Here is a 13,691-nt window from a genome sequence, read left to right as displayed (position 1 = left end):
TGAACTAGATGATGGAAAGTTGCATGGCTATATATCTCAGAATGGCTATGGAAATGCCATAATAGGTAGGTATGGTGGCTGTTTTGAGGAAGGTATATGGTAGGTGTATGATACCGGCGAAAGGTGCGCAGTATTAGAGAGGCTAGCAAAGGTGGAAGGGTGAGAGTGCGTATAATCCATGGACTCAACATTAGTCATAAAGAACTCATATACTTATTGCAAAAAATCTAGAAGTTATCAAAGCAAAGTATTACGCGCATGCTCCTAGGGGTGTAGATTGGTAGGAAAAGACCATCGCTCGTCCCCGACCGCCACTCATAAGGAAGACAATCAATAAATAAATCATGCTCCGACTTCGTTACATAACGGTTCACCATACGTGCATGCTACGGGAATCACAAACTTTAACACAAGTATTCTTTAAATTCACAACTACTCAACTAGCATGACTTTGATATTATCACCTCCATATCTCAAAACAATTATCATGCTTCAATATTTTCTTAGTATTCAACACACTCAAAAGAAAGTTTCACAAATCTTGAATACCAAGCATATTATTATTAAGCAAATTACCATGCTATTAAGAGACTCTCAAAATAATTTAAGTGAAGCATGAGAGATCAATAGTTTCTTTAAAACAAATCCACCACCGTGCTCTAAAAGATCTAAGTGAAGCACATAGAGCAAAATTATAACACTCAAAAGATATAAGTGAAGCACATAGAGCAAAATTATCTAGCTCAAAAGATATAAGTGAAGCACATAGAGCAAAACTACTTAGCTCAAAAGATATAAGTGAAGCACATAGAGTATTCTATAAAATTTTAATTCATGTATGGCCCTCTCAAAAGGTGTGTACAGCAAGGATGATTGTGGCATACTAAGACACAAAGACACAAATAATACAAGACGCTCCAAGCAAAACACATATCATGTTGGTGAATAAAAATATAGCTCCAAGTAAATTACCGATGGAAGTGGACGAAAGAGGGGATGCCTTCAGGGCCATCCCCAAGCTTTGACTTTTTGGTGTCCTTGGATTATCTTGGGGGTGCCATGGGCATCCACAAGCTTAGGCTCTTGCCACTCCTTGTTCCATGATCCATCAAAAGAATTCACCCAAAACTTGAAAACTTCACAACACAAAACTCAAAATAGAAAACTCGTGAGCTCCGTTAGCGAAAGAAAACAAAAGACCACTTCAAGGTACTGTAATGAACTCATTCTTTATTTATATTGGTGTTAAAAATACTGTATTACAACTTCTCTATGGATTATAAACTATTTTACTAGCCATAGATTCATCAAGATAAGCAAACAACACACGAAAAACAGAATCTATCAAAAACAGAACAGTCTGTAGTAATCTGTAGCTAGCGCAAGATCTGGAACCCCAAAAATTCTAAAATAAATTTCTGGACTTGAGGAATTTATCTATTAATCATCTTCAAAAAGAATTAACTAAATATAACTCTTCAAATAAAAATGACAGCAGTTCTCGTGAGCGCTAAAGTTTCTGTTTTTTACAGCAAGTTCAACAAGACTTTCCCCAAGTCTTCCCAACGGTTCTACTTGGCACAAACACTAATTAAACACAAAAAATACAACCAAAACAGAGGCTAAATAATTTATTTATTACTAATCAGGATCAAAAAGCAAGGAATAAAAATAAAATTGGGTTGCCTCCCAACAAGCGCTATCGTTTAACGCTCCTAGCTAGGCATAAAAGCGAGGATAGATCTAGGTATTTCCATCTTTGGTAGGCAATCCATAAGTGGCTCTCATGATAGTTTCATATGGTAATTTTATTTTCTTTCTAGGAAAGTGTTCCATGCCCTTTTTTAATGGAAATTGAAATCTAATATTCCCTTCCTTCATATCAATAATCGCACCAACCGTTCTAAGGAAAGGTCTACCAAGAATAATAGGGCAAGAAGGATTGCAATCTATATCAAGAACAATGAAATCTACGGGCACATAATTCCTATTTGCAACAATAAGAACATCATTAATCATTCCCATAGGTTTCTTAATAGTGGAACCCGCAAGATTCAAGTTTAGAGAGCAATCATCAAAATTACGGAAATCTAGCAAATCACACAAAGTCTTGGGAATAGTAGAGACACTAGCAACCAAATCACGTAAAGCATAAAACTCATGATATTTAATTTTAATTTTAATATCTGGTTACCACTCATCATAGAGTTTTCTAGGGATAGAAACTTCAACTCAAGTTTTTCTTCATAAGATTGCATCAAGGCATCAACAATATGTTCGGTGAAGGCTTTATTTTGACTATAAGCATGTGGAGAATTTAGCATGGATTGCAACAAGGAAATACAATCAATTAAAGAGCAACTTTCATAATTAAATTCCTTGAAATCCAATATAGTGGGTTTAGCAACATCTAGATTTTTATTTCTTTCAATCCCACTTTCATCAATTTCATCATTAAGATCTAAATACTTCGAATTTTTAGAACGCCTTCTAGGTAAAGGAAGATCATATTCAGTTTCATCAAGATTCATATTGAAAACAAAGATTTAATAGGGGACACATCAATAACTTTTAGATCTTCATCTTGATTTTCATAGGAATCTGGTTTAGCAGCCATCTTATTAACTAAGGTGGCTTGCATATCCGAAATTTCAGCAGTCATTTTTTCTAGACGAGCAATTTGGGATCTTATACCATCAAATTCTTTAGACATATCATCTAGATCTTTATTCATATAACTCATAAAACTTTTTTGTTCCTTAAGCTCGTTTCTAAAGAAATTATTATGCTCAAATTGCAAAACCATAAACTTCCTGACGTTGGTTTCGATCTCCTCTAACCTTTTAAGGTTAAGATCACCAAATCTCGGTTGAGCCATCGCGACAAACAAGCAAACTAGCACACAAGCAAATAAGAAGGCAAGCGAGCAAAAAGAGGCAAATAGAGAGGGAGGATAGAGAGAGAGAGAGGGCGAATAAAACGGCAAGGGTGAATTGGGGGGAGAGGAAAATGAGTAGCAAATGGCGAATAATGTAATGAGAGAGATAGGGATTGTGATGGGTACTTGGTATGTTGAATTTTTGCGTAGACTCCCCGGCAACGACGTCAGAAATCCTTCTTGCTACGTCTTGAGCTTGTGTTGGTTTTCCCCGAAGAGGAAGGGATGATGCAGCAGAGTAGCGTAAGTATTTCCCTCAGTTTTTGAGAACCAAGGTATCAATCTAGTAGGAGCCCACGCTCAAGTCCCTCGTACCTGCACAAAGCGATAGCTACTCGCAACCAACGCGATTAGGGGTTGTCAATCCCTTCACGGTCACTTACGAGAGTGAGATCTGATAGATATAATATTTTTGGTATAAAGATGCAAAGTAAAAAGTAAAAGCAAAGTAAAAAGCAAAGCAAGATTAAAGTGATGGAGATTGATATGATGAGAATAGACCCGGGGCCATAGGTTTCACTAGTGGCTTCTCTCAAGAGCATAAGTATTCTACGGTGGGTGAACAAATTACTGTTGAGCAATTGGCAGAATTGAGCATAGTTATGAGAATATCTAGGCATGATCATGTATATAGGCATCACGTCCGTGACAAGTAGATCGAAACGATTCTGCATCTACTACTATTACTCCACTCATCGACCGCTATCCAGCATGCATCTAGAGTATTAACTTAAAAACAGAGTAACGCCTTAAGCAAGATGACATGATGTAGATAGATAAATTCATGCAATATGAAATAAACCCCATCTTGTTATCCTCGATGGCAACGATACAATACGTGCCTTGCTGCCCCTTCTGTCACTGGGTAAGGACACCGCAAGATCGAACCCAAAGCTAAGCACTTCTCCCATGGAAAGAACTACCAATCTCGTTGGCCAAATGAAACTAATAATTCGAAGAGACTTGCAAAGATAACCAATCATACATAAAAGGATTCAGAGAAGATTCAAATATTATTCATAGATAGACTTGATCATAAACCCACAATTCATCGGTCTCAACAAACACACCGCAAAAAGAAGATTACATCGAATAGATCTCCACAAGAGAGGGGGAGAACTTTGTATTGAGATTCAAAGAGAGAGAAGAAGCCATCTAGATACTAACTATGGACCCGAAGGTCTGAGGTAAACTACTCACACTTCATCGGAGGGGCTAGGATGATGTAGAAGCCCTCCGTGATGACAGCCCTCTTTCGGCGGAGCTCCGGAATAGGCCCCAAGATGGGATCTCGTGGATACAGAAAGTTGCGGTGGTGGAATTAGGTTTTGGCTCCTATTCTGATCGTTTGGGGGTACGTTGTATATATAGGAGGAAGAAGTACGCCAGAGGAGCAACGAGGGGCCCACGAGGCAGGGGGGCGCGCCCTAAGGGGGGCGCCCCCCACCCTCGTGACCGCCTCTTTTGTTCCTTGGAGCAGGGTCCAAGTATCCCGGATCACGTTCGGTGAGAAAATCACGTTCCCGAAGATTTTATTCCGTTTGGACTCCGTTTGATATTTCGTTTCTTCAAAACACTGAAATAGGCAAAAAACAGCAATTCTGGGCTGGGCCTCCGGTTTATAGGTTAGTCCCAAAAATAATATAAAAGTGGAAAATAAAGCCCAATATAGTCCGAAACAGTAGATAATATAGCATGGAGCTATCAAAAATTATAGATACGTTGGAGACATATCACATGTCACTTATCTCTTGAATTAGAACATAGAACTTATTGAGGAATTAAAGAGCTCAACTATGATTTCAAACTTGCCGGTGAGAAGAGGCTATTTGACATTAGCTCACTTGATGAATGGAGAACCCAAGCCTATGAAAATGCCAAGTTGTTTAAAGAAAAAGTTAAAAGATGGCATGACAGAAGGATACAAAAGCGTGAATTCAATCTAGGTGACCATATCTTGCTATACAACTCTCGTTTAAGATTTTTTGCAGGAAAGCTTCTCTCAAAATGGGAAGGGCCTTACATTATCGAGGAAGTTTATTGTTTCGCTGCCATCAAGATCAACAATGCCGAGGGTACCGACCCGAAGGTGGTAAATGGGCAAAGAATCAAAAATTATATCTCAATTACTCCCATAAATGTTGAAACCAATATTATTCGTACCATAACACCGGAGGAGTACATAAGGGAAACTTCCCAGAACGTTCTAGACCCCCGAAAAGGAATAGGTATGTGATACGGTAAGTAAACCGACTGCAAAAGTTTTCCAATGGCAATTTACTCCGTTTTGGATTATTTAAAAAATTAGGAAAATAAGAAGTAGTCCGACTAACGCACGAGGAGGCGACAAGCCGTGGGGGTGCGCCCTACCCCCCCTTGGTGCACCTCCTGGGCTTGTGGCCACCTCGTGTGCCCTCAGGACTCTGTTTTCTCCTAGATTACTTGTTTTGCACGGTAAAAAATCATTATATAACCTCCCGAAGGTTTTGACCACCGTACCACGACAATATCCTCTGTTCTTGTTTCGAGCTGTTTTCTGCTAGAGTTTTCAAGGTCTGGCATCATGTCTTCCTCCTCCTCCAACAATGTGGAAGATGATGCTTGGTTGATGCATATGGAACTTAGGAGGGAGGATGCCTAGGGAGTCATGATGGAGGAGGATGAAGGGGATTCACTTGAGGTTCAGTCTCCGGCTTCGGAAAGAGGCACTCTAGCTGGCATCTCTATTGTTCCAAATCCGCATCAAGCAATAGGGACTACAAGCAACCATGGAGGCCAAGAGATACGAGAAGGGCTTCCCCCTAGGAGGCCCTTACACAGTTTACATCAGAAAAACTTTCATAATTTGGTTCATAACTATGGAGTGGAGAATACTCCTCATGCACATATACCCTCCAATTGGGATATATCCCGTCCAAGTGAAAGTGATGCAGGGAAAAGCTCTTGGTGGCCTGAAAATAAGCATCTTTTAGAGGAAATTTGGAAGAATGCAAATATGCTCCAATGTGTACTCCAATAATTGTAGGACCTGAAGGGTAGTTTAATGAGGCTGACAGAAACGTTATCATCGCCACCTCTGAAGAAGGAGACATGAGTACATGGGTATGGGCACTCCCCTTGGCTTGTGCCAAGATTGGGGGAGGTGCCCCAGTATCGTATCACCACCACATCTTTACCTTAATTATTTTTCTTAGTTTGATCCTTTTTGTTATATCTTGGTTTAGTAGAATAAAGTTTTTCTTTAGTATGATCTAGTTTTGAGTTTTACTTTGTGTTCCCTCTATGTAATCGAGTCCGAGAGTTATATAATAAAGAGTAATTTTGAGTTGAGGGCTTTGTTTTCTTGCTTTGATCTTAGAAAACAAAAGAAAAATAATAAAATAAGTAAAAAGATTATATAATAATCTTATGGAGAGTGATGACTTCACATATAAGAAGTATGTCGTATAAAATTTGTTGGGAGTTGACAAACATAGTTTTGGTCATTGATGCAATTAATAGGAAGTAATAAAGAAAGAGAGGTCTCACATACAAATATACTATCTTGGACATCTTTTGTGATTGTGAGCACTCATTAAAATATTATATGTTAAAAGGTTGATGTTGGACAAGGAAGACAACATAATGGGTTATGTTTCCTTATATCCGAATAGAAGTTATATTGTCATGGATCCTCCAACATGTTAAGTTTTCTTCTCATCCTATGCTAGCCAAATTTTCTGCACCAAGTAGAGATACTACTTGTGCATCCAAAATCCCTCAACCTAGTTTTGCCATGAGAGCCAACCATACCTACCTATGGATTGAGTAAGATCCTTCAAGTAAGTTGTCATCGGTGCAAGCAATAACAATTGCTCTCTAAATATGTATGATCTTTTAGTGCGAGGAAAATAAGCTTTATACGAACTTGTGATATGGAAGAAATAAAAGCGACAGACTTCATAATAAAGTTCTTTATCAGAAGCGGCAATATAAAGTGACGTTCTTTTGCATTAAGATTTTGTGCATCCAACCATGAAAGCGCATGACAACCTCTGCTCCCCTCTGCGAAGGGCCTATCTTTTACTTTTACCTTCTACCCTTTATACTAGAGTCATGGTGATCTTCACCCCTCCTTTTTATACTTTTTCATTTTGGCAAGCACTATATGTTGGGGAAGATCCAGATATATATATATCCACTCGGATTTAGGTGTTCATAAACTATTATTGTTGACGTTACCCTTGAGGTAAATGGTTGGGAGGCAAAACTATAAGCCCCTATCTTCCTATGTGTTTGATTGAAACTTTGATCTCATAAGTATCACATGAGTGTTCACAATTACGAAAGATTAAATGATGGTTGAGTATGTGAACTTGCTAAATAAAAGCTCTTACATTGACTCTTTTTGATGTCATGATAAATTTCAATTGTCCCAATGACCAAGACCATAGTTTGTTGGTTTTCAATAAAGTTTTTGATTCATACTTTACCTTGTGAATGAATTGTTACTTTAACATAAGAAATTATATGGCAATATATGTTGCTATTCTAAAGATGATCATGATGCCATCATGTCTGTATTTTATTTTATCTACACCTCTATCTCTAAACATGTGGCATGATTATCGATTCCGTCTTACACATTATGGTACAATACTTATCCCTTTTCTCTCTTAATTTAAAATATTTACAAGAAGAGGGAGAATGTCGGCAGCTGGAATTCTGGAATGGGAAGGAGCAAATCTGAGAGAACTATTCTGCACAACTCCAAAAGTTTTGAAAAATTACGGAGAATTATTTCAGAATATATAAAAATTATTGGGCGAAGAAACTACCAGAGGGGACCCACCAGGTGGCCACAAGCCTGGGGGCGCGGCCCCAAGGCTTGTGGGCCCCCTGGCAGGTCTCCGGTGCCCATCTTCTGCTATATGAAGCATTTTGACCTAGAAAAATATAGAGAGAGCTTTTGGGATGAAGCGCCACCATCTCGAGGCGGAACCTGGGCAGAAGCAATCTAAGGCTTCGGCGGGGCTGTTCTGCCGGGGAACTTCCCTCCCAAAGGGGGAAATCGAAGCCATCTTCACCAGCACCATCTCCTCTCAAACCCTAGTTCATCTCTTGTATTCAATCTTTGCCTCCAAACCTTAGATTGGTACCTGTGGGTTGCTAGTAGTGTTGATTACTCCTTGAATGTGCAACAAATCCCCAGGTGGTTTTGGTAATTCATAACAACATATAGCTCATTGCACTAGTATCCATCCAAGTTTAATATTTCGGAAAGTTCATTGATGGCATGGCATGGACTAGATATGTCGACCCCTCAAAATGCTAAGGACAGATATTGGCAAAAGCTCAAGACTCTTCATTTCTATTTTAGTGATTCAAGATCACATTGAGTCCATAGGAAAAGCCAATACTATTATAAGGGGATGAGGTGTTGCTTAATGGTCTACTTGCTCAAAATTCTTAGTGATATGCTCCAAAGCCCTCAACCACTTTCTCAAATCCAAATATGTCCTAAACCTAAAGTCAAACTCGGCCCCACTGATTTGATCTATCCGACGCCACCGAGTTCCTTTGACATAGCCATAGACAGAAACCCTAATTAGTTCGGTCTCAACGATAGGGATTTCGGTCTCACTGAGATGGGATTACAAACTCTCTGTTTCCCTTCGTAACATTTCAGTCTTACCGAAATGAGTGATCGGTCCCACCGAGTTCGCAATGCAAACTCTTTGTTTCGCTTCGTAACGTTTCGGTCTTACCAAAATGAGCGATCGGTCCCACCGAGTTTGCCTGACCAACTCTCTGTTTGCTCATTGTTGAAATCGGTCCCACCGAGTTCGTGCAATCGGTCACACCGAGATAAGGTTTTGCCCTAACCCTAGCGCATCGGTCCCACCGAGTTGATCATGTCGATCATTCCGATAATCCTAAGATTCACATTTTGAACTGAATCTGTCTCACCAAGTTCACCTATTCGGTCTGACCGAGTTGGGTCAAATGTGTGTAACAGCTAGATTTTGTGTGAAGGCTATATATACCCCTCCACTCGCTTCTCTATTCAAGAGAGAGCCATCAGAATGTGCCTACACTTCCACTACTCATTTTCTGAGAGAGAACCACCTACTCATGTGTTGAGACCAAGACATTCCAATCCAACCACAAGAATCTTGATCTCTAGCCTTCCCCAAGTTTCTTTCCACTCAAATCATCTTTCCACTATAGCCAAATTTGTGTGAGAGAGTTGAGTGTTGGGGAGACTATCATTTGAAGCACAAGAGCAAGGAGGTCATCATCATCACACCATCTATTACCTTTTGGAGAGTGGCGTCTCCTAGATTGGTTAGGTGTCACTTGGGAGCCTCAAACAAGATTGTGGAGTTGAACCAAGGAGTTTGTAAGGGCAAGGAGATCGCCTACTTCGTGAAGATCTATCCAAGTGAGGCAAGTCCTTCGTGGGCGATGGCCATGGTGGGATAGACAAGGTTGCTACTTCATGGACCCTTCATGGGTGGAGCCTTCCATGGACTCGCGAAACCATTACCCTTCGTGGGTTGAAGTCTCCATCAACGTGGACTATGATAGCACCACCTATCAGGACCATGCCAAAAATCTTTGTGTCTACATTGCGTTTGCCTTCTCCAAACCCTTCCCTTTACCTTCATATGCAATGTCTTACTTTCTACTGCTATATTCTTAGAATTGCATGTGTAGGTTGATTGCTTGACTTGTGCTAAGTTGCTAAAATCTGCCAAGATTTAAAATTGGAAAAGGCTAGATTTTTATTTGGTCAAGTAGTCTAATCACCCCCTCTAGACCTACTTTCGATCCTACAAGTGGTATCAGAGCTTTGGTCTCCATTTGCCTTGATTTCCATAGCTTTGGTGATCATAGCCTTAGTTTCATAACCTAGGAGTGTATGGCGTCTAGCGAGGGGAATTACCACTGTAGAGGTCCTTACTTTGATGGTACTAATTTTGCTAGCTGGAAGCATAAGATAAAAATGCATATTCTTGGACATAACCCCGCCATTTGGGCTATTGTGTGTATTGGCTTGCAAGGTGAATTCTTTGGAGATGGAAGAGAACCGAATCATGAAGCAACCGTGGAAGAATTGAAGATGTTGCAATACAATGCTCAAGCTTGCGATATCCTCTTCAACGGATTATGCCCCAAAGAATTCAACAAAATTAGCGGCCTTGAGAATGCAAAGGAAATTTGGGATACTTTGGTTGATATGCACGAAGGTACCGAGTCCGTCAAGGAATCCAAATTGGATGTGCTTCAAAGTCAACTTGACAAGTTCAAAATGAAGGATGGTGAAGGAGTCGCTGAAATGTACTCTAGGCTTGCTCTCATCACAAATGAGATTGCCGGCTTAGGAAGTGAAGAGATGATCGATAGATTCATCATCAAGAAGATCCTAAGAGCCTTGGATGGAAAATATGATACTGTGTGCACTTTGATCCAAATGATGCCCAATTACAAAGATGAAATATCTCAAGCCTACAGAAGTCATTGGTAGAATTGTTGCTCATGATATGTCACTTAAGGATAAAGAAGAGCTTCACAACAAGTCTAGTGGTGCTTACAAAGCTTCTTGTGATGCTCCTACAACATCAAGTGAGAAACAAGTCTTCAATGAAGAATTGAGCTTAATGGTGAAGAACTTCAACAAGTTCTACAAATGTAGAAGCAAAGAGAGAAGTTCCAAGTCAAGGTCCTACAATGACAAAAGATCTTCTAGTCGTGATCGCAATTGCTATGATTGTGGATGACCCGAACACTACTCTAGTGAGTGTATGGCTCCCTACAAAAGAAGAGAAGACTCACCTAAAAGGAGAAGTAAAAGAGAGGAATCACCACCAAGAGAGAGAGAAGGAGCAGAGATGATCGTTATGAACGAAGACCCTCTCGCAGAAGCAAGGATTCAGAAAGGAAGTACAAGTCATCAAAGAGCTACACAAGACGAAGACATCAAGATCATATTGGTGAATGGGTATCCGGTTCTGACTCTGACAACTACTCTGAGAGAAGCTATCACTCTGACTCCGAATATACTCAAGATGAAGGTGTTACTGCTCTGGCACTTGTGTCATTCAACTCCTAGACATATTTGATTCACCAAATGAAGGGATTGGAAGATGCTTCATGGCTAAAGGCCCCAGGGATTCACACCCCGAGTATGTTGATTTCAATAGTGATGAAGATGATTTTCTAGGTGATGATGATTTACTTGTTGACAACTCTAGTGATGAAAGCTAAGATGAAACTGCTATTAATCATGCTAATCAAAATGAAACGAATGACGATGTTAAGAAGGAGATTGAGCGACTAACTAAAGAAATAAACACTCTTAAGTTAGTGATGATCCACAAGTATATGGGATCAATTGTAGCCTTTTTGATAAGTAAGAGTGTCGAACCCAACGAGGAGTAGAAGGACATGACAAGTGGTTTTTAGCAAGGTAATGTCTGCAACCGCTGAAATTGTAAGTAACAGAGTAGTCTGATAGCAAGATAATTTGTAATGAGCAAGTAACGATAATGGTAGCAAAAGTTCAGCAAGGTAGCCCAATCCTTTTGAGGCAAATGACAGGCCAAAACGGTCTCTTATAATAAGCAAAGCGTTCTTGAGGGTACACGGGAATTTCATCTAGTCACTTTCATCATGTTGATTAGATTCGTGTTCGCTACTTTGATAATTTGATATGTGGGTGGATCGGTGCTTAGGTGCTCTTCTTACTTGAACAAACCTACTACTTATGATTAACCCCCTCTCAAGCATCCGCAACTACGAGAAAAGTATTAATAATAAATTCTAACCATAGCATTAAATTTTGGATCCAATCGGTCCCTTACGGAATAACGCATAAACTAGGGTTTAAGCTTCTGTCACTATCGCAACCCATCATCTAATTAGTACTCCACAATGCATTCCCTTAGGCCCAAATATAGTGAAGTTTCATGTAGTTGACATTCACATGACACCACTAAGGGAATCACAACATACACATTATCAAAATATCGAACACATATCAAGTTCACATGATTACTTGCAACAAGATTTCTCCCGTGACCTCAAGAACAAAAGTAACTACTCACAAGTGATAAACATGCTCAAGATCAGAGGGGTATTAAATATCATATTGGATCTTAACATATAATCTTCCACCAAATAAACCATATAGTAATCAACTACAAGATGTAATCAACACTACTAGTCACGCACAAGCACCAATCTATAGTTCCGGCACACAGATTGAACACAAGAGATGAACTAGGGTTTGAGAGGAGATGTTGCTATTGAAGATGTTGATGGAGACTGCCCTCCCCAAGATGGGAGAGTTGTTGGTGATGATGATGCCAATGATTTCCCCCTCCGGGAGGGAAGTTCCTCCAGCGGAATCGCTCCACTGGAGGGCAAAATTGCTCATGCCCAAGTTCTACCTCGAGACGGCGGCGCTCTATCCCGAAAGACCTCTCCTGGTTTTTTCTAGGTCAAAATGACTTATATACTAGAAGATGGGCACCAGAGGTGGGCCAGGCTGAGCACAGCCTACCAGGGCGCGCCTGGGGGCCAGGCACGCCCTGGTGTCTTGTGCTCACCAGGTGCCCCCCTCCGGTGGTTATTTGCTCCAGTATTTCTTATTTATTTCATAAGAAATCCTCGTGAAGTTTTAGCTCATTTGGAGTTGTGTGGAATAGGTAGCTTGACGTAGCTTTTTCAGGTCCATATTTCTAGCTCCTGGGATTCTCCCTCTTTGTGTGTACCTTGCATATTATGAGAGAAAAGGCATTAAAATTACACCAAAAAGCATTATTATGCATAAAAGCACTATAAATAACAGTAGGTAAATGATACGTCCATTTTGCATCATGCTTTTATATCGATATTTATTGCATTATGGGCTGTTATTACACATTATGTCACAATACTTATGCCTATTCTCTCTTATTTTACAAGGTTTACATAAAGAGGGAGAATGCCGGCAGCTGGGATTCTGGGCTGGAAAAGGAGCAAATATTAGAGACCTATTCTGCACAGCCCCAAAAGTCCTGAAACTTCACGGAAGCTATTTCCAGAATATAAAAAAAATACTAAGCGCAAGAAGTTCCAGAGGGGGGCCACACCCTGGCCACGAGGGTGGGGGGCGCGCCCCCTGCCTCGTGGGCCCCCTGGTGGCCCTCCGATGCCCATCTTTTTCTATATGGAATCTTTTGTCGAGGAAAAAATCATAAGCAAGCTTTCGGGACGAGACTTCCCCGCCACGAGGCGGAACCTTGGCGGAACCAATCTAGGGCTGTGGCGGGGCTGTTCTGCCGGGGAAATTTCCCTCTGGTAGGGGGAAATCATCACCATCGTCATCACCAACGAGCCTCTCATCGGGATGGGGTCAATCTCCATCAACATCTTCACTAGCACCATCTCATCTCAAACCCTAGTTCATCTCTTCTATCCAATCTTTGTATCCAAACCTCAGATTAGTACCTGTGGGTTGCTAGTAGTGTTGATTACTCCTAGTTGATGCTAGTTGGTTTACTTGGTGGAAGATCATATGTTCAGATCCATTATGCATATTAATATCCCTCTGATTATGAACATGAATATGCTTTGTGAGTAGTTACGTTTGTTCCTGAGGACATGGGAGAAGTCTTGCTATTAGTAGTCATGTGAATTTGGTATTCGTTTGATATTTTGATGAGATGTATGTTGTCATCCCTCTAGTGGTGTCATGTGAACGTCGACTACATGACACTTCACCATT

The 13,691-nt window shown here is 40.4% G+C and overlaps 1 pseudogene; it reads right to left on the bottom strand.

The window, feature by feature from the left end:
• The window catches only part of LOC125541703, a 50,631-nt pseudogene extending 37,280 nt beyond the window's left edge, over positions 1-13,351 (bottom strand).
• Between the last annotated feature and the right edge of the window lie 340 nt (positions 13,352-13,691).

Source organism: Triticum urartu, chromosome 2 (assembly GCF_003073215.2).
Source record: "Triticum urartu cultivar G1812 chromosome 2, Tu2.1, whole genome shotgun sequence".
Classification (NCBI taxonomy): Eukaryota; Viridiplantae; Streptophyta; class Magnoliopsida; order Poales; family Poaceae; genus Triticum; species Triticum urartu.
The sequence above is the reverse complement of the archived record's forward strand: the minus strand, read 5'-3'. Positions and strand labels throughout refer to the sequence as shown.